Below are 23,419 nucleotides of genomic sequence, written 5' to 3'. Positions count from 1 at the left end.
TTACCTATTGCTGCCAGAATCTCTTGCTTCGATATCTCTGCATTCAATTTATCTCTATCCTCCTCTGAAATTTGAATTTTAATTTTCGAATTTAGATATTCTTTTAAAGCTATTTTTAGATCCTTTCCCTCACCCGGATCCTTGTAAAGATCTTTATAAAAGTCTCGAAAGGCTTTAGAAATCTCTTCCCGGGAGGTAATCAATTCTTTGTCGGTCCTCAACTTAGAAATAACACTCTGTCCTTTCGGCTTTTCCAATTTTTTTGCTAACCATTTTCCCACTCTGTTACCATTTTCAAAATAAGCTTGCTTAGATTTCCTTAAATTTCTAGCTATTTCTAGACACATTTTACTTTGTGTCTGTTTCTGAAGGATTTTGATCTCATTTTTAATTTTAAGATTTGTGGGGTCCTTTTTCAAAAGCACTTCTTTTTCCTTAAGGTTCTTCATCAACTCTTTTTCCTTTTTGTCTCTATTTTTTTTATTTTCTGCTGCTTTTTTAATTAATATACCACGAAAAACAGCCTTCCCTGCATCCCACACTATCTTAGATTTAATTCCTGGGGTTTCATTCATCTTAAAATAAGAAATTATTTCCTGCTTCATATTACTCACAAATTGTTCGTCTTCTAATAAATCATCCCTTAAGCGCCAAACAAAATCACGTCTCTTACCTTCCCTCAAAGACATTTCAATCAGACAGTGGTCCGATAGTGCTCTGGGATCTAGATCTATTGATTGAACCCTTGTAGCTAGACTGTCTGATGTCAAAAATAGGTCAATACGTGACCATGACTTGTGGACCTCCGAGTAGAATGTAAAGCCATTTCTATCTTCATTTTTATGGATCCATAGGTCAACCAGGCTATGCTCTTTGATCATTTCACTACAGCTCTTAGGAAGCTTCCCCTGACTGTCTTTTATTTTTTTCCCTGATTTCCTATCCCTTCTTGGGTTTAGAACGCCGTTAAAGTCCCCAGCTATAATAGTATTGCCTTGATCATACAACATTAGTTCCTCATTCAATTTTTTATAGAAAATTTCTTTCTTTTCAAATGGACCATATACATTAACTAAGATCATCTTAGTTTCCCCTGTGTCAATTTCTAGAATCTGATATCTGCCTTCCATATCACAGCTCAATTCTTTTACCTGAAATTTCCTGTTAACGTAAACTGCCAACCCTCTCTTTCTTTTATTAATTGATAGTGTATAACAATTACCCAAATTAGGGTTTCTCAAATATTTTTGCTCTCCTATCCTTGTTTTGGTTTCCTGAAGAAACACTATATCATATTTTCTCTTTTCCAATAAATGAAAAATCTGCTTTCTCTTTTTGTCTCTATTAAGTCCCCCTACATTCCAGGACGCAAAGCTAATCGTCATAATTATGCCTTGTGCCTCTTTTCAAATAACCAAAATATCACTATGTGTTAAGCAAAAAGTAATAAATTCTTGTGTCTATTTTCTGTCTCCCTCAACAATGCTCTACTTATTATCAAAGAAAAGGAGAAAACGAAAGCAAAAACAAAGCGTTCCCAAACCTGTAAAAACCAGCTATTAAATAGAGATTAAAAAGAGTAGCTGAACCTGATTAAGTGACAATTGTCCTTGGAGGGGAAGAAAACGGGTCTTCCGAATCAAGACTCAACAGTAGGGGTTGGCTCTGTTTCGCTACAGCCTTCTGGGAGTCCTCTACGTTCTCCTGCCGATCATCACGGGAGTCCCTTCCTTCCTGGGTGAGAGCTCTGGGTCCTTCTAGGTTTTCATCTCTGGCGTTTCTTTCTCCCCCAGATTCAGAATAAAGTAAAGTTCTGTAAAAATCCTTGGCTTTCTCAACCGTGTTTAATTTGAATCTTTTTTGTTTAAACATAAAAGCAATGCCCTCTGGATTCACCCATCTGTAGCTAATTTTTTTCCTCTGCAGAAGCGCTGTCAAAAACTTGTATTGCTGCCTCTGTTTGATGACCTGTAGGGGAAGGTCTCTGAATATATTTACTTGGGTATCTTCAATCACCAAATTATCCTTGTAATTCTTTTGCACGCACTTTTCCTTTATTCTGGTAGTCGTAAAACAAATAACAATGTCGCGTGGGAGCCCTTTCTCTTGGGCTATTCTAGAACTGACTCTGAAGAGTTTGTCCGTCTGTGATTCAATGAGGTCCAACGGTATATCCAAAAATTGAGACAAAGCGGGTAAGATTCTCTCTTCCAGATCTTCATCCTCTGCCTCGGGAAGCCCTCTGATCTTTATGGCTCTATCCCTATAACGCTTTTCTTGGATCTGTAGAAGAAAGTTCTCCTGATGTTGGTGCCTTTCAAGTTTAGTTACTTTCCTTTCCAGGTCCAAAGTTTTTTTTGAGGTTATTTGGAGCTCTTTCTTAATTTCAGATATATCTTTGTTAATTGAGTCAACCTTTTTACATAGGCCGTCAATTTCCAGCTGTATATCCCGCCTAATTTCTTCCCTTAGGCTCTTCTGTTCCTCCCTAATTTCTGATTTAAAATTCCTCTTGAATTCCCGTAATTCCTCTAATATTAATGACGAAATATCGGACTGCTTACTAATCCCCTCCAAGGAATCACGTCTAGTATTATATTGATTCCCAGTTGTATTCATCTTTCTGTACTTACTGCTTCTCGTATTCATTTAAGCCAATCTTTCAGAAAAGAGAAAGTTCCTTCCGTCATGGGTTGTTAACCTTCCCAAACCTTAAGAGTTTCAATGAGGGAGGACAGCGTCAGTCAAGGAGAAAAGGGCCAAAGCTGTTCCTCTTTATGCCCAGCTGATTCGCTCTCCGCGTTCTCCCAAACTTCCAGCTGTTTTAAATCTATGCTTATTCTCCCAATTCAACCGTATCTGCACTTGGAGGAGATTAACAAAAATGAAGTAACAAAACTGCCACTTCTCCCACACGATTACAACTTCAGTTTTGTAGATAAAGCACTGTTAATTAAAGTGACTTACAAAGTCAGCTTCTATGGCAGATCACAAAAATTGTAAAAGACTAATAATAGTACTTCCGTGATAATTGGATTGCCGCTTTAAATGAAATGTTACTTGTTAAATCAGTAAAATCAGCTGAGATTCAGTGCCAGGAAATGAGAAATGAAAAAAGATGTACAATGTCCAAAAATAGGGCCACCAAAGAAGCAAAAAAGCTAGTAATATCCAAATGGAGAACACATATATTTGTTTAAATCCCTCCAAATATATTCTTTAACAGGTTTTGCATCTCTGAGATTTTTAATGAACTCACTATAAATCTTCCTTCCAATTTAAGAAGAGGATCCTTTCTTTCTGGGTTCAATGTCCTGGCTCCTCCCGAAAGACAAAATAGTGTGACCGCTGAACAAGCTACCCCGTCGGGCTCTTCTCGAGGTAACCGCAAGTTAAAAAGCTGCGCCTGAGACTGAAGTCCTTAGACAAACACACTGCAGTCCCGGCAGTCTTGCGACCTTCTCAGAACCTCCCTCCTTCCGTCCCCCGGCAGGGGGGAATAGAGGGGGAGAGTGAGTTCTCAGGTCCCCGACAGACCCTCGACTCAAGCCTCACCCGGCTTGGGTACATTAATGGTCACCAACTAGATTGATTTATTGGTGCCTTAAACGGGTCAGACTGCAATGGAAAGGAGAGCGGAGCAGAGACGACCCGCCTCCACTCGTCTCGGCGTTATTATTATTATTATTATTACTACAGTGCCGCAGTTTGGCTGCTTGGACCACCGGAGATCATCATAGTGAGTCTGTTGGAAAAGTCCATCTCACTCCAGAAAACAAAGGTACTTGAGGAGTTTGCTCTCTATGTCTTTCTGTAATACAAAACTGATAATAGCATTTGGGACATTTAGTCTTTTAAAAACAAATAGTGCAGATTTAAATGCTGCTTTAAAACCTCTTTCCATCTGCCAGCTTTGCGCTGGTTTTGGGGGGACATGAGAAAGTGTTGGGAGGGAGGGACTGCCAACAGAATTAGGAGATGCATTGCAGGCTATGGACAGTTTGCGGCCAAGTAAGGTCCAAAACACACGGCAGCAATAGTCCAGTCTGAGAGTGCTTTAACTTCCCTGGCCCAGTGCTAGGGAATCCTGGGAACTGGAGTTTATTGTGGCACCAGAGGTCTCTGACAGAGAAGGCTCAATGTCTCAGAAAACTAAATTTCCCAGAATTCCTTAGCACTGAGCTCAGCTAGGGCAGTTAAAGCAATCTCAGATTGGATTATTGCTGCAGTGTGTTTTGGACTTAGGCGGCCCTTGGGAAGTCACACTTTCTCAGCCTCAGAGAATGGCAATGGCAACCCCTCTCTGAAGAAACCTGGCAAAGAAACCTCATGATAAGGTTGCCTTAGGGTTGCCATAAATTAGAAGTGACTTGAAGATACACATGAAGAAAAAAACCTGCAATTATTTCTCAGATTGTACATGGGAATGGGAGACAGTGTGGTGCAGTGGTTTATGTGTTGGGTTAGAACTCTGGAGGCCAGAGTTCAGTGCCCCACTCCTCCATGAAACCAGCTGGGTCCATTGGGCAAGAAGTCACACTCTCTCAGCCTCAGGGAAGTCAATGGCAACTCCTCTGAACAGCTCTTGCCAAGAAAACCCCAGGAGAGGCTCCTCAGAAGTCGACAATGACTTAGAGCCACTCCACAAAAAACGACAAAGCCTCAAGAAAGAGCCAACATGGTTTAGTGGCTGGAGTACAGTCGGCCCTTCTTATACACGGATTTTTTATACACGGATTTAAGCATACACGGTTTGAAAATGTTCCAAAAAAGTATAAATTTACCTTGATGTTCCATTTTTTATTAGGGACACCATTTTGCTATGTCATTATACTTAATGGGACTTGAGCATACTGTACACGGATTTTGTTATACACGGGGGATCTTGGAACCAAACCCCAGCGTATAACAAGGATCCACTGTATTGGACTATGACCCTGGAGCCCAGGGTTCGAATGGCTGCTTAGCCACAGAAACCCACTGAATGACCTTAGGCAAGTTACACTCTCTCAGCCTCAGAGGGAGGCACTTGCAAAACCACTTCTGGACAAATCTTGCCAATAAAAGCCTGTGAAGAGCTTCCCTTAGGGTCAGCATAGGTCAGGAACAACTTGGAGGCACACAACGACAACAAGTCCAGTAACACCACTAACACAAGGCAGCTAGGGAGAAAGAGTAGTCCTTGGTTCAGAAGGATTGGAGGGGCCTTACTGCAAGGCAGGACCCCTCCTCTCTCTGGCCATGTGGATGCTGGGAGATCCAGTCCAGGAAATACACTTTAAATCCCATTGGCAAGAGAAAAGGCTACTACTGCCTTTCAGGTCCAGTTTGCCCTAAATCCTTTATGACGCCAGATACCCCTTTGTTAAGAAGTGAACACCGAATATCTCAGGAAGGCCCTATATCTCCCAAGGCCCCCTCCCTCCAGGACCTCTTTCCACTCTTCCCTCTGTCTCTCTCTCTCTCCTGAAGGCCTCAAACTGCCCACTGCCAAGCGCTCAGACAGAAGTAGCCATTTTTGTCCCAGCGGCCATTTTGTGTTCCAGTGACCATTTTGTGTTCTGGCAGCCATTTTGTGGTACAGCAAACATTTTGTGTTCCGGCAGCAATTTTGTGTTCTGGTGGCCATTTTGTGTTCTGGTGGCCATTTTGTGTTCTGGCAGCCATTTTGTGTTATGGCAGCCATTTTGTGTTCTGGTGGCCATTTTATGTTCTGGTGGCCATTTTGTGTTCTGGTGGCCATTTTGTGTTCTGGTGGCCATTTTATGTTCTGGTGGCCATTTTATGTTCTGGTGGCCATTTTGTGTTCTGGTGGCCATTTTGTCTTCTAGCAGCCATTTTGTGTTCTGGTGGCCATTTTGTGTTCTGGCAGCCATTTTGTATTCTAGCAGCCATTTTGTGTTATGGTGGCCATTTTGTGCTGCTGTGGGGAACAATGTTCCAGAACCTTCTCTGAGGCCTCAGTTGAACAGAGGCTTCTCTTTCTCTCCTGAGGCTCCACAGTGAGAAGGAGGCCAGGCTCCTTGGGCCAAAAGGAAGGAAGTGTGTCTCTTTTCTGAGAGGGTTTTCTTATTACAAAGCTCTGCTTCTTCTGGGGAACATGGGTGTTAAAAGGGATCAGAAATGGGGAGGATAGTTTTAATACAAGCCTTATTATTATTATTATTCAGAAACATAGGGCTTTGGCTTCTAAGAGGAGGTTAGTCCCCCAAACAAGGCCAAAAGTGGCTCCTCTGGAAAGTTTAAAAAGACTCCCCAGTTTTCTTATTAATAGACTTTCAGGCAAGAAGGAAGGAGACCGACCAGAATAACTCATATTACCAAGAATGAAACAAACCAACATACAAAGAAACAACAACTAGAAGAATAAGGATTAGACAGAAAAACAAACTGCTTATATTTTAAAAAAGTAAAACCATTTTTAACAGAATAAAAATTTCACTTGGTTGCTTTTATCCTTTTACAACTGACTTGGGCTCTATCTGCACTACAGAAATCATCTGGTTAGAAACCACTTTAACTCTCCTGGCTCCATCCTATGGAATCCTGGGATCTGTAGTTTGTTGTGGCATGAGAGCTCTCTGGCAGAGAAGGCTAAGTGTCCAAAGATAAAATCCCAGGATTCCATAGCACTGAGCGGTTAAAGCGGTGTCAAAGTGCTTTATTTCTATAGTGCAGATGCAGTCTTCTTGGGAAAGGGGCTGATGCTGGGGAAAAGAGGAGGAATGCAGAAGGAAAGGAGGACGGATGGAGGGCCACCTGCAGCTGGACTGGCCTCCCTGAGCGGTCAAGACCTGAGCTGGGTTGTGGACGATGGGCACTCTTAATATTAGTATTAACATCCTTCACTATTGATTGTAATTAAGGAGGGGATCAGTTTCACTTTCAATAGCATCAGGAAAATGTCTAGGTGTTGTTAAGGTTTGGAAATCCTATTTGGGATCCCTTCCGACTTTGGGGCCCTTTCATCCACCAATTTGGATTCCCTGAAGGCCTCAGACTGCCAACTGCCAAGCGATGAGGAAGGGGCAGCCATTTTGTATCCCAGTGGCCATTTTGTGTTCTGGTGGCCATTTTGTGTTCTAGAATCCCAGTCCCTCCCACTATCCCTAGAACTGATTGGTTGGAATCCCAGTCCCTTCCACCATCCCTGGCCATTTTGTGTTCTGGCGGCCATTTTCTGCTGCTTGTGACTGTGGGGAATAATGTTCCGGAACATTCTCTGAGGCCTCAGTTGAACAGAGGCCTCTCTTTCTCTCCTGAGGCTCCAGAGTCAGAAGGAGGCCAGGCTCCTTGGGCCAAAAGGAAAGAAGTGTCTTCCTTTGTGCCTCTGCCCCTCCATTTTGGGGGGAAGGAAGGAAGGAAGGGGCCTGTGGGGGGCTCTGAGGAAGAAGAGGCAGGGACTCAGGGCCAGTGGGGAGGCTGGGATTGAGGGCTGGGAGAGAGAGTTGGGAAAGAGACCCTCCCTTTGGGCCCTAGCTGGGGAGGGTCCTTCCGTCCTTGCCTCCCCCTTTGGGAAAGGAGACGCCCTCAGCCTCCTGGACTCACTCCTGCCACTCATTCCTAGAATGGCTGGGACTCAGAGGAGTTTCTTTGGCATTGTCACCTTCTGCCCTCCATGGCCATTGGCACTGACCTTTCCCCATTGCCTTCCCTCCCTCAGCCATTGGACCTCCTCCTCCTTCGCACTCAGAGCAACCCTTCTCTACGGCTGAGGAGACGGCCTCTGACCCAGGGAAGCTCCGGCCATAAAGGACTGCAGAAGAGCCCTTTCTGAGGCTGCAGAAGTCAGTGCCTTTGTACTGAAGGTAGGCCTTTATTCCTGCAGCTGAAAGAGGACCTTTGTTTAAATGTTTCAGCCCAGGTTTGTGTGGAAGGGCAGCAGCTGAGAGAGTGAGTCCATGCTTTGCAGGCATCAAGCCCCAAATCAGTCTCTTGCAGCATTGTCTTCCCAGAAGGTGGAAGTGAGATTTCCAGATCCCAGACACACAATGCGCCAGTGAGTCCTTTGTTTGGGGACTGTGTGTGTATGTGGTGTTTTCTAGAGTTTTGTGAGGTATTTGATTCACTTGGTTTATATAATGAATTTACTTACATCTTCACTTCCCAAAAATGAGCATAATCCAGGGAGTAATCTTCATGCATAAACCTGTACATTTATAGACTTTTCATGTATCAAGTGCAACACATTCAGCAGTGTGCATGCTTTTAAAATATACGCAAGGAGAAGTTAAGATGAATGTGATTTTGACAATAGGTCCATTCTGAAACAATGCACACAAACGTACATGCCTCAACTTCTATGTGGCTTTAGCAAGCAGAGGGAGGAGGTGCACACTTCTTGCTCCTACTATGACTGACATAGACAAACACAGCAGTTAAGCTCAGAGAAATAGTCTCATTTGCAAAAATGAAATAATTATTTTCACCAGTGTCTAAATGGGGAGGGGGCCATCTGTCAGGGATGCTTTGATTGAGATTTCCTGCATGGCAAGGGGTTGGACTGGGTGGTCTTTGTAGTCTCCTCCAGGTCTACAATTCTATGATTCTACGTGGAGAGTGCCTATTTTCCACACTGTTACCAGTCCATCTTTGCTTGGAAATTTCTTGTTCTAGCCACATGCATTCCTAAATCCTAGCCTGTATCCTATCCTATTCTTAGTCCTGATCAGAAGAGAATCACTGAATCAGTTGGATTTACCTATAGATTGACTCACCAGTCACTTATGGTCACATGGGCAGAGGCACTCTCAGAATAATGACTTCTCTGCATGCAGAAGACTGCCATGGCAATTGGGTTCTTTCTTGCCATCAGCTCAATGCTCTGGTGCTCCTCAATCCTGGGAGGAGGGCTGGATCCCATGGAAGGGGGGCAACCACCGAAGAGAATGCTCCTTTCCTCATTTGCTTGACCGGGGGCCTCCCTGGGGGATGGAGGGCAACTGGTTTGGCCAATGGGAAAATGAGAGGCCACCAGGCCAGAAAGCCTGACCCAACAGAAACCTCTATAATCCAGTGTTGCTCCAGGTGGAATAAGACTACAACTGGCCATACACTGACACAGGTCCTGCCATAGAGTTGTGGAAACTATCCCGCATGGCCATTCCATGCCTGGTGAGAGTGTTGGGTGCAAGGTATTGGAGAAGCATCCAGCTGTGTTTATGTAGCCAGAAGCAAAATGAAGACATCTTCCTCTGAGGGCCACTGGGGAGGTCAGGAAGTTTCAGCAAATGATGCACTCATTTCACATCTAGCTACGGGGACATAACCAGGGCCTTCTCCAATTCCTCATCCCCTAATCCCCCACCACTCTAAGAAGGCATGTAGTATCTGTTGTGTAGGGGAGCTGCAGTGAATCTATGCTAGGTCTGGGGAGCTTTGTTTGGTGCAGAGGGAGGAAGCAAATGCCCACCTCTGCATTGGCCCAAAAGAGGCATATGTCATCTGTGTGTGTCACCAGCAGGATGCTGTTCTCTGTCTCTTTGAGTGCTGCAGGGTTTCTTACCAAGCCAATCCTAATCCTGGTCCCCTTTCTCAGGAACTTCATCTCGGCTTCCTTGTACACGGCTTTGGGGCCTCTCTTGCTGGAAGTGACCAAGTGCAGGGCCACCAGGACCCCCTGCCCTCCTGATGGCCAACACAGAGGCCAAGCGGAGGAAGTTGGGCTCCAGCAGAAAGAGGCTGCACTCTTTGGTGAGTCACTATCCTAATAGCTTCATCTGTGTCACTGCTGGGCCAATTTATGAAAGGGAAGCAAATAAAATACTGGCCGAATTTGGCAGAGACAGTCCTGGTTAATCCTCTGTGACCCCATTATTTTTTAAATAGTCTGGTTTCTCTCTCCTCCTTTTACTTTCCCCTTTCTTCAGCTCATTTCAATTTCTGCATAAGGAGTGCCAAGGAGTTTGCACCCCATCAATTCAAAAGTGGGGAGAGGAGAAGAAAGAAGGGGGCAGGGACTTTCCTTTCTTAGGAGCCTGAGGGAAAAGCAAACTGCTGTGCCCTTTCCTGCTTGTGTGATCTTCCTCTTCCATCTTCACCATTTTCTGGTGTTGCTTGCCCACATGTGTTTTGTTTTTCCCATCTGTGAAATGTTGGGAGAATGTCTCTGGATATAAATTGGGGGTGGCCCCGTGGCCATCAAGTTCACAGGGCTCCCCAGAACTGCTTTTTAAAAATGACATTTGCCTCTGAAATTTGGCAACAAATGGCTAAATGTACTATAGGTGTTGCGATAGTCAGTATCCTAATCCATTATCAATATCCCAGCAATATATTGTTTATTATATTGTATATTATATTGAAAGAATTTGAGACAAACTGAATCTCAAAGGCAGTAGCTTTTTTCTTGCTAACAGAATTTAAAGTTCATTTCCTGGACTAAATTCTGAGGTTATCAAATAATTTTGGGATGCATCATGTGCTCCCCCCCCCTTTTTTTTTTTTTTTTTTTGTATTAGTCATTCTCTGAATGAAGGCTATTTTCTATTGCAGGTGACCTTTGCGGATGTGGCAGTACATTTCACTCAGGAAGAATGGAAACTGTTGACAAAGAAGCAGAAACATATGTACAATTATGTGATGATCGAGAATTATGAGAATGTGGCTTTTGTGGGTAAGGAAGCTGAATTCATTGCTCTTCCTATAAAGACCGAGGGCCCTTTCATACTACATTATCATGGCACTATGATTCCACTTTAGAATCATAGAATCATAGAGCTGGAATAGACCACAAGGACCATCTGGTTCCACCCCTTGCCATGCAGGAATACACACTGAAAGCATCCCCGGTAGATGGCAACCCAGCCTTTGTTTAAAGACCTTTAAAGCCTTTCAAAGAAGAAGTGCTTTAGAAATTAATGACAACAACAACAACAACCATAATGAGACACCACCATGCTCTGAGGGAGGATATTCCACTGTTGAATAGCTCTTACTGTCAGGAAGTTCCTCCTAATATTTTTTCCCTGTGCCTTGCTTCCATTGTTCTGTGTCCTTTGCTCTAGAGCAGCAGAAAGCAAGCTTGCTCCCTCCTCAGTATATCTTCAAATATTTGAACAGGGTTATCATATCCACTCTTTAACCTTTTCTTCTCCAGGCTAAACATTTCCAGCTCCCTAAACCACTCCTCATAAGGCTTGATGGTTACCAGACCCTTCACCATTTTCATTGCTCTCCTTTGGATACACTCCAGCTTCTGAACATTTATTTTGAATTGTGGTGACCAGAAGTGGACACAGTATTCCAAGTGGGCCCTGATGAAAGCAGAATAGAGTTGCACTATTACTTACCTTAAGAGTTGAAAAACTATAAGGGCCATCCAGTCCAACCCCCTGCCATAACACTATACTCGCATTGATGTAGACTAGGATCACATTGGTCTTTTTAGCTGCTGCATCACACTGTTGGCCCATGTTCAACTTGTGGTCTACTAAGAATCCCAGATCCCTTTCATGCGTAGTTTAATTGTGATAGCAACATCCTGTAGAATATTTGAATTTGTAGTTTAGTGAGGCACTATTGCTCTCCATTTTCTAGGGATTCTAAATATCATATCTTAAACTGGCAATTCTAGGATTTTGTGGGAAGGAACCACGGAGAAAAATTTTTTTTGGCTCCAAATGCTCCTCAGCCCATCCCTGACCAAGTTTGCTGCCTTTCTTGGTGCCTCCTACAGCGTTTTGAGACTCTGGAGAGGCTTCTTGTGTAAAATGGCTCCCTTGACCCTGCAATGGCTCAGAGAACAGGGACAAAGGGGATGCTGTCGGATATTGAGGGGCAAAATATTATTTATCATCCCCCAGGGAATACCATGTGGGGGTGCCCTTGAGATCCCCTGGGTGGCAATGTGACCACACACCCATCAACAACAGTAGTCCATCCCTGTCTTAGAGATGTTTTAAGGCTGCTCTCTGGCACTTGACCCTCACCAAAATTGGAGTCCAGGTCCCAATCCCCCTTGCTCTGCCTTTCCCAATTAGTTATTTGTATATTGATTATCCTTCCTTTCTCAACAAATGGGCCTCAAAGTGTCCCTTTTATGCATCACACACACTCTGTGGGTGTATTTCCGTCTGTGATAGAGAGAAGGAGGGAATGTGAAAAACAGAAAGGCAGGGAACAGATGGTGAAGGTGAGATGCTGAAGCAGTGCAGATGGCAAGAGGGAAGGTTGGAGAGCGGAGGGAGAAAGGGAAGGGGATCAGGCCTCTGGGATCCAGGAGGGGAAGGCAGGATGAAAGTCAGGATCGCCTAGCTCTGTGCGGAGAAGAAGGGACCTCTGGGAAGGGCCAGGAGAGGGGCCTTGGGGATTGGGAGGCAGCCACCACCTCACAGATTTTAAGGACTGGATTGAGTGAACTGGTGAGAACAAGGCTCAGGCCCTTGTTTTCAGACATATTAAGGGGCTCCATTTAGCAGTTATCAACAATGTCTATGAAGAGAGGAAAGGCGACACAAAAATTCCCTTTTCTCTAATGTTTTTGTCCAACCTGAGTTTGCTTAGCTCCATGGTTGATTCCAGAGGCCCTTTGTTACCCAAAATGCTGGAGTTTGGTAAGGACACCCGCAAGTGTGATGCTTTTAGGGAAGTTTGGTACGTAGCTGTAAAGAGAGGTATAGTTTGGTTGGGACAAGAGTGACCTCGGGATTCAGCCCAACTATACCAGGCCCAGAAGCACACAGAACTCCAAAGGCATTTGAAATAGGTTTTATCTTTTATTTAGGGGAAAAGCAACACACACACATGTAAGGGTTCACACACATGCACAAGAACTAGATAACATGTGGGAGTGGTCAAGAGATGTAAGACTTTCATAATGGTAATACTTTACATAGGCGGATCTGGATTCCAATTGCTGAGGGTTTCATATGGGAAGAGAAGTCAGGAGCTCCTGCGACAAGTGGGGTTGCCGAGTGCATTGAGGTGCTTAGCCATGTAAACCAACAGACTGTGTGTCTGTGATTGGACTGGCATCAAAGAACAGCCATCCAGGGCAGATATTTATACTGTAATTGTTGCTTGGGAGCAGAAACTGAGTGTCCAAAAAGGTTTAAATCGCTTTAGAATGTTTCCTGGGTGGAAGAATGGTCTGAAACCAAATTGAATGCAATGGGTGCTTGATGGAAATATCTCAGACAAAAGTGATTAGCACACTGGCTCTCAGATACATCTTGGCTCAACAATAACATAACAGAGTCGGAAGCAAATATCCAGATATAGATATTGGCAATGCACTGACCACTTTTCACACTGAAAAATAAATCACAAACACAGTTGATTTCATCAAAATCCTTGGAGATTCTCTCTCTTGAGTTGCAAAATATTACAAATATTTGCAAGCTCTCCTCCTCGACTTCCATCAACTTCACCATCTCTTGTACACACAACACCAATCCAATACACACCAATCCGCATGTGAGATGTATACTGTATTGGTTGTGAGTCATCTCCTGGTGTCAAACAGCATGAAGGGACCTCTGCAGTTAGCTTGCATCATGCCTTGGGCTCTGACTCAGGACTCTATGGCAGTCTCACAGGATATGATGCTACCTGGCAATCAAAGTATTTTTGCACATGGTTAATGGAATATTTTTTTCAAAAGTCCTTTGTATGAATATCTCCTTCCAGTGATTCCCTTAAGGTAGACCCCATTCTTTGCTAGCTCCTATGAGTAAGGATGCAACGGTTAAATGGATTTAGGGGCATAAGCAGCAGGGTCATGCTTGGGTTACTCACAGCAACTTTATTAATTTAATCTATAATAAGGAGGGGTTAATCATGGGGTAACAGCCTCCTCTCTTTACTCTGATTTCCATTCTCATCTGTCATTGTTCTTCTTTACAGAAAAACATTTGAGTCATGAGAGAGTCCACACAGGAAAGAAGTCACATAAATGCCAGCACTGCGGGAAACATTTTGCTTACAAGTCAGTCCTTGTCATGCATCAGAGAGTCCACACGGGAGGGACACCATACAAATGCCAGCATTGTGGGAAATGTTTTTCTCGGAAGTCAGTCCTAGAGATGCATCAGAGAGCCCACACAGGAGAGAAGCCATACAAATGCCAGCATCGTGGGAAATGTTTTTCTTTGAAGGCAGACTTAGTGAGACATCAGAGAGTCCACACAGGAGAGAAGCCATACAAATGCCAGCATTGTGGGAAATGTTTTTCTTTGAAGGCAGACTTAGTGAGACATCAGAGAGTCCACACAGGAGAGAAGCCATACAAATGCCAGCATTGTGGGAAATGTTTTTCTTTGAAGGCAGACTTAGTGAGACATCAGAGAGTCCACACAGGAGAGAAGCCATACAAATGCCAGCATCGTGGGAAATGTTTTTCTTTGAAGGCAGACTTAGTGAGACATCAGAGAGTCCACACCGGACAGAAGCCATACAAATGCCAGCATTGTGGGAAATGTTTTTCTTGGAAGTCAGTCCTAGAGATGCATCAGAGAGCCCACACAGGAGAGAAGCCATACAAATGCCAGTGTTGTGAGAAATGTTTTTCTTTGAAGTCAAACCTAGTGAAACACCAGAGAGTCCACACAGGAGAGAAGCCATACAAATGCCAGCATTGTGGGAAATGTTTTTCTTTGAAGTCAAACCTAGTGAAACACCAGAGAGTCTACACAGGAGAGAAGCCATACAGATGCCAGCATTGTGGGAAATGTTTTTCTTTGAAGGCAGACTTAGTGAGACATCAGAGAGTCCACACAGGAGAGAAACCATACAAATGCCAGCATTGTGGGAAATGTTTTTCTTCAAAGTCACACCTAGTAAGACACCAGAGAGTCCACACAGGAGAGAAGCCATACAAATGCCAGCATTGTGGGAAATGTTTTTCTCGGAAGTCAAACCTAGAGACACATCAGAGAGTCCACACAGGAGAGAAGCCATACAGATGCCAGCATTGTGGGAAATGTTTTTCTTTGAAGGCAGACTTAGTGAGACATCAGAGAGTCCACACAGGAGAGAAGCCATACAAATGCCAGCATTGTGGGAAATGTTTTTCTCGGAAGTCAAACCTAGAGACACATCAGAGAGTCCACACAGGAGAGAAGCCACACAAATCCCAGTAGTGAACTAATTATTTTTGTCAATAAGAAATACAAAAAATATCTTTTCCATCCAGTGGTGCTAAGAAAAGGCTCTTGTGATTTTGTTTGTAAGGTTTGTCTGTCCATATGTCTGTTTATCGTTTAAAGTAGTATTTTGTTAGATTTAGATTTTAATTGCTGTTAGTATAGATAATTGCTTTAGTTTATAAATTTGGCTGGGGTGTGTGGGTCGTGGTATAGGTTAGGTAGATGGGGGCTGGGATTTGCTACAGCTGGATAGAATACTTAAGGGAATGATAGCTTTTGCAATGTGTAGGATGTTGACTGAAGAAAGTTGGAGGACGGTATTAACAGAAAGGGATAGTTTGTGGGAATGGGAAAGGGGGCCTTGTTACCTGTGGGGCATAAATTGAGGGAACTGGAGGTGGGGCTAGGTTTGGAAAAGGGTGATGTTTTTAGTTTTGGGGTTTTAATGTATTGTTTGTATTGAAGTGGGCATTTCTGATTTAAACACTGAATTTCTATGTGTTCTGAATAAAGTTCTTTGCTGTTTCAACACACTGGACTCTTTGATGCACAGAAGCTTTGAACTTGCCCAAACTCACCCTTTCTTCTCTTCTCAGTCCTGAGCTCCATTCCCAGCCATAAGAGCAGCAGGGGCAAACACCCGCCCACCCACCCACACAAATATACATTATACGCAGAGAGAGCTATATTTCAAAACTAGACCATTCCTTTCTTGCCTTTCCCTCCTGAGTCCAGCTCTGCACCTTGGGCTGCATTGCAGTTTCCTCAAAGGAAGAAAGGAGCGAAGGAAGGGGAGGCTGCTGAACCCCCAGCGCATACCTTCCTTTCTCGCAAAGGCCGCCAGCAGAATAAGAAGCAGCATCTAGGCCCTGGCAATCCCTGAACATGCTGAGGAAGGGACTGTGAGGCCATATGCGCACGTGCAGTCTCAGCTCCTGAAGCCATTGCTGGCCTCACAGGAGGAAGGGAAGGGGGAGAGCCCTCATTCATTCACAGGAATGGCTGGAGGGTCTTCTGGGGGGCCCTTTGGGGGTTATAAGAAGGAAGGAAGCCCTTCTTCTCCCCCCAAAGAAAGGCAAGGGACCTGCCAGGCCTCCTCTCCCTCTTTCCTTCCCTGCCCCCTCCTCAGGGGATTCCTTCGGGCCCACGTACTTGTGGGGTTATTATGAGAAGAGAAGGCAGGGGGGACCCTTGGAGAGAGAAATGGCCATGGAGGGGAAGGGGCTCCAAAGGAAAAAGGGGCTTTGAGGAGCCCCTTCCCTCCTGGAAAGTGGGGCAGAGGAGAGACCATCCCTTCTGATGCCTCATTTGGGGAAGGGTTTTGTGCCAAATAGAAAGCATAACAGAGGATAGGGTTCAATAGCATTGGAAACAACATTTTCCGGGTGAGGGGAGTTTTCTCTGGAGTCCTGGGGGGGGGGGGGGAAGAGAAGAGCCAAACTTTAGGTCAAAGCCAAGAGGAGGGAGACAGGGGAACCTCAAAGCTCTGGCAATCCCCTGGAAACCTGGGAACTAGGTTTAGAGGTCCTCCCTTCATTCCAAATGCCACTGCCCTGGTCTTGAAGGGAGAGAAGAACCAGAAGTACCTGCTTGACTTGATCCTCTTCCCCACTGCCATTCCCTTCTCTTTTGTGTTGTGTCTTTTTAGATAGTTAGATGAGGGGCAGGGAATTGTCTAATTTACTATCTGTAAGCTGCCCTGGGATCCTTTGTGGCTGAAGAGAAAAGAATAAATACTTTAAATAAATAAGTATAGAAGCAACAATTCCCAAATTACTGTGTTATAGCATTAGCAATATAGAATGTACACTTCTGTACCACTTGTCAGTGCACTTAGCACTCCCTAATGGTTTACAACCTGTAAGCCAATTGCCCCCAACAAGCTGGCTACTCCTTTTACTGACCTATGAAAGGATGGAAGGCTGAGTGGACCTTGGAGCCTTGCCTGGGATCGAACTCACAACCGTGGCTGCAGCACTGACATTTAACCACTGCGCCACCAGTGCCCCAGGTTCTCCAACATCTTCTAGTCTAGACAATTCACCATCTCCCTTCCTTTCTTCTCTGCGTGGCTAATGTAGTATTTCATTGTTGTATGACCTTTAAGCAAAATAACCAGAGTGCAATATTGCTGCAAACTTCATTTAATTCCAAAATATAACACATTTGGAAGATTCTGAATAAACTGAATAAGGAAATCAGATTATATTGTACTGTTTACAGACTCCAGTCTGTCATTTTCACATCCTATACACGTTGTTAACTGCCCTTGAACTGGTCCCAAGGCCCCCGACTCATGCTGACCCTGTGGATGAGACATCTCCAACACCCCTGTCCTCCATTTCTCTGCTTAGGTCCTGCAGATTCAGGTCCGATTATTGACTCTACCCATTGGGCATGTGGTTTCCTCTACCTTCTATATTTCCTAGCATCATTGTCCTTCCTAATGAGTCATGCCTTCTTGTGATGTGTCCAAATACGACAGCCTCAATTTAGTCATCTTGGCTTCCAGAGAGAGTTCTGTCTTGATCTGCTTTAGAACCTCTTTGTTTGGCTTTTGGGCTGTCCATGGGATCCTTAGCACTTTTCCCCACCATCGCATCTCGAATGAGTTGATTTTCTTCCCGTTGGCTTTCTTAACTGTCCATTTCTCACATGTGTATAAAGTGATGATGAATCCTATGACTTGGACGGTTCCAGTTTTAGTGCTCAGTTGTTTATCTTTAGGATCTCGTCTAGTTCTTTCATCGCTGCCCTCCCCATTCCTAGCCTTCCTCCGACTTCTTGACTCCAGTCTCCATTCTGATCAATGCTTGATCCAAGGAACAGGAACTCTTTAACTATTGTGATTTCCTCACAGTCTAAGTTGAATTCATGCAGATTCTCCATGGTTGTTATTTTTCTTTTCTTTATGCTCAGCATTAATCCTGCTTTTACACTTTCACATCAGCCCTTTTCACATCATATACAAACAATCACTCAGAAATATAAGCAAAGGCCTGACTTTCAGTGTCACACCTCTGATCACAACACACATAGTGGTTTCATGGGCACATCATACATGTCATCACACACCTCATCCCTTTGCTGTTTTGCTTCTTTGTGTGTGAGGATCTGTTTTTCTCACAATTTTTCTTCCTCACTGGTTTTTCTCTTTCTATCCCCACAGATTTTCTCTCTTAATCTCCCACTTCGCTTTCTCTCTTTCTCTCTCTCCATATTTTCCTTCTGTGTGAGAAAAAAAGAAACTACGTTCCTGACACTCTTAAGACTTATCCCTCCCTCACAGACACACAAGTCATTAAGTGCATGTCTGCATCCATTTGAAAAATGGCCAATATGCCCACTGCCCCCGCCCCCAAAAAACCATGGGAGATTTCAGGCGTATGTAATGAGAAGTAACATCCTCGATAACAACATCACACATTATAACTTTTGTAGATCAGAGAGTGAGCTGGTTTACACAGAATTCAACCCCATTATATGAATGAGCCACATTTTCTTTCTTTAATGTGTTTATTGCACTTACATTCCTGCTTTTCTCCCAAAATGGGATACAAGGTGGCTTACAATAATTTTTAAAATATTCAACTAAAACATTAATTTACAAAAGCTATAAAGAAATTAAGTGGCAGCATTGAAAACATGACTAAAACACTAAAAACAAAAACATATTTAAAACAGTTTTTATATATACAGTATATATCTACAGAGAGAGCGCATACCATGTCACACACTGCATCTCCATAGTTAAAATCCCAAAGCCTGCCCAAATAGAAATGCCTCCATCTGCCAGAAGAAAGACAGGAGGGAAGGACTTTCTGTGGAGCCAAGTCCTATCTATTGGGATCAGCCACGGATAAGGCTCTCTCCCGAATCCTTACTAACCATGTCTGTGAGGATGGTGGGACTGTGAGAAAGCCCTCCCTTTAGATGTCAATGCACACCTTGGTTTATATCAAGAGATACGACCTTTCCAATATGAAAAAGAGCTTTATGCTCACACACGCAGTTTCCCATCTCCACTCCTGCTTTTTCATACATTGGAAGAAGAGATGGGTCATTCCTTCTATGGACTTAAACAGATCTCTGTGACATCCAAACATGAACAATGTGATTTCCCTAAGCGCAACTTGACGAAAACCAACCTAATATTAACTAAGGTATCAGATCTTGGTTTGTTTTAACCAAAGTTTACCCATAAAAAGCAACGCTGTGGCTTCTCCAAAGGATTCTTTAAAACTGAGTAGCTGGAGCTAATTAGTTTGCGTCTTAATACTTTCATGGGGAGGAGGGCAGCCTCAGATCCGACCTGAATGCATTGCTGATCACTTCTATCCTGACGGTCTTCAATAAAGTTCTTTTGTTTATTCAATTAAAAAAGAACTGGAAGCAAATGCTTTCAAACCCTTCTCCAGCGAGCAAAAAGAGGAGGGCAGAGTATGAGAGCTCAAGGCTCATATACTATTCATGTCACAAGAAACCACGGTTCCTCATTGCAATAATACCAGGGCAGTATGTACATTAGATAGGGCTTTAAGCACCAACTGCTGAAAAACACACTCAGTAGCACACAGAAGATAAAAGGAAAACTGTCGCATGGAGCAGGTCAGTGTAACAAAGTGTGGAAGAAGACAAAATGTTTTCTATACTGCCTCATATGGAGATCTCTGGTCAGCTATATCAGTAACAGACTTCCCTCGGGTGATATTCTCCTGGCATTTTTGGACTACAAATCCCTATCAGTTCCTATAGTGGAATGATAGACACAAGTTACTGTTCAAAATATCTAGAAGATTGGGGAAAACTCTGGCTGACTTTTCAGGGACGGGGATAGATCTTTCTTAGCTTCCTTTCTTCATAAGATCCTACACAAAATCTGAACACAGAACCTCCTACATGCAAAGCATGAACGCTGTCAGTGCATTATAGCACCTTTCTTGCAATAGGTAAAAACACATACCAGGATCTATAACCTGTATAACAGGAGATACATGATTTGGAAGTGAAGAAGGGACACCCCTTTCTCAGCATGAGATTAGCCCACATGGGCAGTAAGAAAGTGCTTAAACAAAGAGGTTACAGGTTTATTTAAATAGGGTACTGAAGATGTCACAAGCTTTAGGCTGAAATCATTTGTGACCACTGATGACAAGGGCAATGTCCAGCAGATGACCGACACAGGAACAGCCACATCCCACCAAATACTTTAAAAGGAAGCACCAGAGGATGGGGGTGGAAGATCACTCTCCGTCTACCATTTATTACTATTCCGAGAATACAGTCATTCATTCGCTGTCACCCACTGACCACAATTCTCTGCATGGAATAGAATTTGCTGGAAATACAAAAGAGAGTACAACAGTGATTCAACAAAACAGTGATGAAAAACAGCAAAGAGAAAACCAGAAGCAGGGAATAAACCTATGGCCAACTTCTGGCAGAGTTGTGCAAGAGATTCCTAGAGAGAACATGTCAATCGAAACCCCAAATAATCAAAGCCGCAAAAGTCAAAGCCACAAACGTAGAAGGCCAACTCTACTCCATAAAGCTAAAAAGCAGCTTCATATTTTTTTGTGCCAGAAAAGGGAAAAGTGTAGAAGGACTATGTATCTTGCAGGTATTAAATTGACATAGAATTTGGAGGAGAAGGCGAATTTCACTGGATTACATCCAAACTGATGTGTCTGTGAGCGTGTGTGTGCACCTTCAAGTCGCCTGTCAACTTATGGTGACCCCATGAATTTCATGCGTCTTCATAGGCAAGGAAAGACTCAGCCATGGTTTTGCTAATCCCTTCCTTTGAGATATAGCCTGCAGCACCTGACCTTGGTTGGCAGTCTCCCACTCCATTATTGTCCAGGGCTGACTCTGCTTAGCTTCTAAGATCAAATGGGCATTGGTGCCTTTAGAGTTTTTAGGCCAAATACACCTACACTACAAGCGAATTCCCACAACTCTTGTGCAGCTGCTGGGTCTTCCCAGATACAGACACATCTTGGAAATCCTTGAGAGAAAGGGCAATGGATGGCATTAAGGAGAGCATCACTTTCATCAGACCCAACATGGACCCCTAAGCCTCTTCTTCATGTACTGAAGGTAGACAAAATAGAATGGAAAATGGCCATAATATAGCCATAGTTCAGCATGTTTCCATTTCATTAACTTCAAAATGAATCATTAATGATGCATTTGGGGCCTATAATTCTATGTGTACTAATCTTGGAGAAGGAAAATAAACCATAGGTTTGGACCACAGATGTGTCCCAAAGGAATCAATAGGATCCTTAACTGGATCCTACAAAATAAATCTCTCTTACAATGCAACCATTTTCATTTCCTAGCAGCCACTCAGGCATCTTACAAATTCAGCATGTTTAATTTAAAAACATATATCACCTATAATAGTATTATAATAGCTATTGCCTCTATCTTTTTTTCATTCTGATCTCAATCCACAATCATTTAATTGTGTGTCTGTGTGTGTACACATATGTCTATATGCATGTGTGTGTGTGTGTGTGTGTATGTGCGTGTGTGTATGTGCGCGCATATGATCTTACAATACTGTACTCCAAGCATCTGAAAAAGGCTGTATCTGCACTGCAGAAATAATCCAGTTTGGCACCACTTCGACTACCATGGCTCAGTGCTATGGAATCCTGGGAAGTGTAGTTTGTTGTGGCACCAGAGCTCTCTGACAGAGAAGGCTAACAACAAAACTCACAAAACCATAATTCCCAGAATCCCATAGCACTGAGCCAGGGCAGTTAAAGTGGTGTCAGATGAGATGATTTCTGCAGTGCGGATGCAGGCGAAATGAATCACAACCCACAGAAGCTGATGCTGAAATAAAACCCTTAAGTCTTTACTTGCTTTGTTGTTATTAGCTGCCTTCGACTCACAGCAACGCTGTGGATGAGCCACCTCCAAACCCCTCTATCCTCCATTGCTCTTCTCAGGTTCCCTTGATTCAGCCCCATAACCTCCCGAATTATGTCTAGCCATTTGGCATGCGGCCTTCCTCTCTTTCTACTCCCTTCTACCTTTCCTAGCATTATTCTCCTTTTCAATGGTTCATGCCTCCTCATGATGTGGCCAAAATACAACAGACTCAGTTTAGTCATTTTGGCTTCCGGGGACATTTCAGGCTTGGTCTGTTCTCGGACCCATTTGTCTTTTTGACTCAGCCTTCTTCTCCAGCACCACATCTCAAAGGAATTTATGTTCTTCTCATCCACTTCCATTACTGCCCAGCTCTCACAGCCATACATGGCAACAGGGGACACAATGGACTGGACATTAGTGCTCAGTTGTATATCTTTAGAGTCCCTTCATGGCTACCCTTCCCATTCATAGTCTTGTTTCGATTTCTTGACTGCAGTTTCCCATTCTGATCAATGTTTGCTCCAAGATACAAGAAACCTTTTAACTTCCTCATTATCTAGGTTGGATTTATGTAGATCTTCCCTAGTCATTATTTTTGTTTTCTTTATGTTCAGTAACAAGCCTGCCTTTGCCATTTCTTGACCTTCCTTAGTCATTGTTCGAAGTCCGTGGTGTTTTCCGATAGTAGTATTGTATGGTCCATGTATCTTAAGATTGCTGATGTTCCTTCCTCTTATCTTCCCTCCTCCTTTGCAAACCAGCTCTTCATTTATTTTCTGCATGTAAACTGAACAGTTGGGGTGATAAGATTCAGGCTTTTTCCAATTGAGAACTATTCTGTTTCTCCATGTTCTGTTCTGACAGAAGCCTCTTGTCCTGAGTACAGATTCCTCTTCAGGACTATCAGAGGCGTTGGCACTCCCATGGCTTTAAGGGTTTTCCATAGCCTTTCATGATATATGCAGTCAAAGGCTTTGCTATAGTGACCAGTGTTTCACAAACTCTGGTCTTCCAAGTGGTTTGGACTTTACTGGTCAGTAAACAGGAAAGCTGCAATCCTGGGAACAAGTTTAGGAAACACTGCTATAGTCTATTAAGCACACGGTGATTCTTCCCCCTGGAATGCCTTTGTACAGGCACACAACTACAAATCCCAGAATCCCATATCACTCAGAGCCATGGCAGTTAAAGGTGGACTATTTCTGCAGTGTAGATGCAACCAAAATGAATTACAACTCATAGAGTTGGGAGAGACCACAAGGGCCATCCAGTCCAACCCCATTCTGCCATGCAGGAACTCTCAATCAAGGCATCCCTGACAGATGGCCATCCAACCTCTGCTTAAAGACCTCCATGGAAGGAGACTCCACCAAAATCTCTGAGGGAGTTTGTTCTACTATCAAACAGCCCTTTCTGTCAGGAAGTCCCTCCTAATGTTGAGGTGG

The 23,419-nt window shown here is 43.6% G+C and overlaps 1 protein-coding gene and 1 long non-coding RNA gene across 2 annotated transcripts in view; one reads left to right on the top strand and one right to left on the bottom strand.

The window, feature by feature from the left end:
* Nucleotides 1–23,419, bottom strand: part of LOC149284958 (uncharacterized) — a 130,126-nt gene that overhangs the window by 74,646 nt on the left and 32,061 nt on the right. The gene's annotated exons all lie outside the window — the stretch shown is intronic.
* On the top strand, nt 7,721–10,609 carry LOC149284959 (uncharacterized). Its single transcript, XR_016277802.1, has 3 exons — nt 7,721–7,808; nt 9,539–9,693; nt 10,495–10,609. It is a non-coding gene; the product is annotated as an uncharacterized LOC149284959 (long non-coding RNA).

This window comes from Sceloporus occidentalis, unplaced genomic scaffold, assembly GCF_023333645.1.
Source record: "Sceloporus occidentalis isolate IW3139 unplaced genomic scaffold, rSceOcc1.0.p SCAF_86, whole genome shotgun sequence".
NCBI classification, from domain to species: Eukaryota; Metazoa; Chordata; class Lepidosauria; order Squamata; family Phrynosomatidae; genus Sceloporus; species Sceloporus occidentalis.
Note: the sequence above shows the minus strand (reverse complement) of the source record. Positions and strands in the feature narration are given on the sequence as shown.